Source organism: Cucumis sativus, chromosome 4, assembly GCF_000004075.3.
Source record: "Cucumis sativus cultivar 9930 chromosome 4, Cucumber_9930_V3, whole genome shotgun sequence".
Taxonomy (NCBI): domain Eukaryota; kingdom Viridiplantae; phylum Streptophyta; class Magnoliopsida; order Cucurbitales; family Cucurbitaceae; genus Cucumis; species Cucumis sativus.
Window position 1 is genome coordinate 12,087,941 of NC_026658.2, and position 4,224 is coordinate 12,092,164.

Genomic DNA, 4,224 nt, shown 5'->3' on the forward strand with positions numbered 1-4,224 from the left:
ATTATCGTGTTGACATGGGTACACGATCATGATATTGGTGATCGTATTGAATAGTGTAAACAATCGTCTTGTTATCGGTACACGATCGTGTTAATATTTGTAAGTGATTCTATTGATAGTGGTAACTGATCGTGTAATTCCATGTAAATTATCGTCAAAAACTTTAATATTTGAAAATATGTTATTTTAGAAAAACTACAAGTGTTTGACAACTCTTTGAAAGCTATTGAAATACTCTCAAATTGTATTTTAAGGAATTTTAATAAAAAGAAAGTCTACATAAAAAAATTACCCTTTTTAAAGGAACATTTTTTCTCTAATCACTCCAATGGAACTCAAACACGTACTTCAAGTTAATTCTGGTATCCAAGAATCAGTCTCATCTAACATAAACAAGAACATTCAACTTGATAGAACTTCATTACCTCATTTTTACAATTCCCAAAGTTACTAAATGAAGGACCATTCCTAAAACATACTTACATCCAACTTTCTCCATGAATAAACTTATCGTCTTTTATGTACTGATGAATATAGAGATGGAGCGATCAGAGTTTGTTTATGTACCAAATTAGAGTGAGTTGAGAAAAGAGTGGATTTACACAAGGACGAAATGGCTGGCTGCTGCTTGTTCAAAACTGAAAGTTAGGGTGACCTTGTTTCTCATAGGGACTCAGCAAATTGAAGGGCCTCCAAGTCTACTTCTTGTCTCATTATACATGCCATTAGCCATTCAACGTTGAAAGTCCATATCCCTTTTTCTACGGCCACCAAGGCTTCCTCCACGTCTTCCTCACAAGCCACAAAGATCGTCTTTCATACATTGTTTACTTTATCTAGCTCATGAATCACCTAAATTTTCAAGCATAATGAATTTGCCAAATGAGAGAAAAAATTATGTATATACTACAAGGAAATTGCAAGAATTCACCCTATAAAAAAATATTAAACAAATTCTTGTTCTAGTCCCTAAAATTTTCCATCTTTTTTCAACTTTCAAAATGCTTCCTATGAGATATATTCCAATCACATATAGCAGAAATGACCGATGAGTATTGAATAAATGAATATTAATTGATAAAATAATTTACAAAATACTAAAACCGTTAGTTGGCTACGTTTTGGAAGCTCGATGACTAAAATGGATGTTTTGAAAGTTCTAAGGCTAAAATGGAATTTAAATCAACATAATAGTAAGTTCAAGATCAAAGACAAGCTAAACAATAAAATGTTGCGACCAGAAAACAATCTAATCATAATTAGAAACATGGATGTATGTATTTGTACACCAAATCACAAAAAAATAACTCCAGATTTCGATCTAGAGACAATTAAAAACTTGAACAAATTTGATAATTAAAGAAACACGGAGATGGCCATATGACCCCTTGTGCATAGACTTTTTACATTACATGCTCAATTCCTAGGATCAAAACAAACATAAATATTAAAGACTTAAGAAGCACATACACTCAAGTTTGGCTAGTGTATCAATAAACAATATGTATGGAACACTCGGAGAACACGTGTTGAACACTAGTTAGTACAATAGATGTGTTAGACAACAAGTATTCCAATGCAATAAAGGTCAAGATTGGTTACACACACATATTAAACTCTTGGCTTTGAATAAGTTTTGAGTGAAGGATGAGCTTATTTTTAAGCATATAAATACATAAACTTATTGACTTTGAATTTCTATATAAATATGATACATACTTTTTAAATTATATATATTAAAACTGTGTTCTAGCACTATCCTATATTTTTTAGAAAAAAATGACACGTCACCATGTCTATAATTTATTGACCCATGTCTAGAATTCGTATACGTGCTTGTTTGTTGAGAACTTCACGTCTTCATTAGATGGGAGGATAGCCATATTATAGTGGTTGTATGTGTAATATAGAGAACCAAACCTAGTACTCGAGATTTGTACAATAACAGAGAACTTACATTTCCACCGGCTGACTTGACTATCAGGGATAGAGTTTTAGGTGGTGGTTGAGCGTGAGCTGATATGCAAACATCATACCCTTCAAATAAAGCTCAAAAACATGCTTTTGCCTTGAGAACTGCAGCTTTTAGGCTGGCTCGATACTTCGATATGTAGTCATCATCATTTAGTATGTAAGGCAACTCGTCTGCAGATCAATAAGGAATTAATCAATCAAAAATTAGGTAGGATGAAAAACATAAGTGGAAGAAAATACATTACGCTTTGATACTAGCAAGCCATTCGAACTTACCAACAAATCTGCCTTCCCGGTAGCTTTCCTTTAACCAACTGGAGGAGACAATCCAAGCTCTGAGTAATTTGCAATTAACTTGCAATTTTAGTAACAAGATATAGTAAAAATTATGAGCAAGAGCACACTGACACGCTTGAAGCCACATGGTAATGCATATGCTCGATAATCATTGAGAACAATAACAGGAGAAAATAAAGTTAAGAACAGTAGCTTGAAGAACAAAAAACAATCTACAACATAAAATCTTCAAAAACACATTGCTTAAAATCAAGTTTACTAATATAAAAGGTAAGATATTACGTTCCACTCTCCACACTACTGAAGTTCAACATTTCACATGAAAAAATGAAATACTACTCCCAAATATAACTGAAAAAAGCATAATTGGGTAAAGAAAAAGCATAGAGAAATGCAAAAGAATCCTTGGCTTTGATATATTGAAAGGTAAAAAATATCAACCATAGATGTCCGGGAGAAGAACTCCTACAAATACACACTTAACGCAGATTATCATTCGCTAACATGAGACCTTCTAGAGGAATTCTGTTAGGATACTTCCTAACAAGAACAAGATCTTAATTTATTATAATGAACTATAAGAAAATACAAGATAAAACCAAGTATAAGGCACTTGGAACCTCCCTCTTGAGTACTCTCACCCAAGCCCTAGATCACTTCCCAGAATTCTCCCCTCACTTACCCTCCCTCCATTTATAATAAGATGTAACCACACTTACATAATAACTACTAGTAACTTTCTAAATATCTAATTACCCTTATACCCCTAACCTTATACTAATCTAGGTATCTAACATTACCCGATGCTTCAAAACACCTTGTCCTCAAGGTGTGCTTGCAAACATGATCAAGGCCCCTTTCTCTTTTTTTCTCTTTTTAATTGCAAACAATCCCCAGCATTCTGCTCTTCAATGTTGAAAAAGAAATCCTCCCTTCGGCTTTGAAAAACTCTCGATTCCAATAAGGTCCATTGACTTCAGCCCACAAAGCAGCCCAATGTACTTGAATTTTCCTTTTCCAAAACACATTGTCTTAGTTAACCCTTTGCATATACCAACAAGTGTTTAATTTTCAAACTCTTCATCTCTAGTGGGCTAGGCCATAATCAAAGTGTTGCGTCAAGACCAAAATCATACTGCGCCGGTTTCATTCCTAGGACCCACCTACATACAAGTTTTTCTTCCCTCCTATTTTTGGAACTCTCCACCCACTTCATCTACAAAATGATGTGCCCCCAATGTTTTATTTAGAATAAGTTGAAGCTCATTTAGAGTAAGTTGAAGCCCACTTGAAATAGTAAAACCCAAGATTGTTCCTTTTGTCCTAATCCTCTGTCCTACCAATTTCTACCACGCCATTGGCACCATCATGTGTGCAACAACTTCTTCCTCGTCACGTGATTCACCCCTATTCCAGACCACCTTCTCGAGCCTCTGTAGACGATAACTATCGGCTTCTTCTTTCTCCATTGCAACCAGCCATTTTGTGTTTCTTTTAGCAACAAATTTTTCTTCACTCGAGTCTTCATTTCGAGCCTCACAGGTAATCCTCGTCGACCTTCCTCTATAGTTTCTTCTTGGTCACTCTTTGCCATCCTCTTCACCTTCGTTGTATAACCGTTGCAATCACGTTTTCCTCGATTCTTCTATGGATTCAGATCCTTCTTGAAATCCATCAATTTATGGACCTGAAGATTCCAATCCGTTCTAAATAAACACAATCCAGATCAGTGCCACTGAACACAGGCATTTCAACCTTCTTGAATTTGCTATGATCGTTCGAGTTTTCATCCCTTTCAAACTTGTTTGTTTTACCTTCTACCTTGATTTCCTTCAATGTCTTACCTCCACCTTCGATTATACTCTCAATCGTTGGTCCTTTGCTCGACGATCCTTCCATTCTTTCGGAGATCGTCAAATTATCCTTCTGCTATTCCTTCGATGCATTTAGCAA

At 35.1% G+C, this 4,224-nt stretch overlaps 1 long non-coding RNA gene across 1 annotated transcript; it reads right to left on the reverse strand.

Moving 5' to 3' along the window:
• Positions 1-329: 329 nt before the first annotated feature.
• Positions 330-2,438, reverse strand: LOC116403220. Its single transcript, XR_004215873.1, has 3 exons — positions 2,251-2,438; positions 1,958-2,145; positions 330-852 (listed from the first exon to the last, which is right to left on the reverse strand). It is a non-coding gene; the product is annotated as an uncharacterized LOC116403220 (long non-coding RNA).
• Between the last annotated feature and the right edge of the window lie 1,786 nt (positions 2,439-4,224).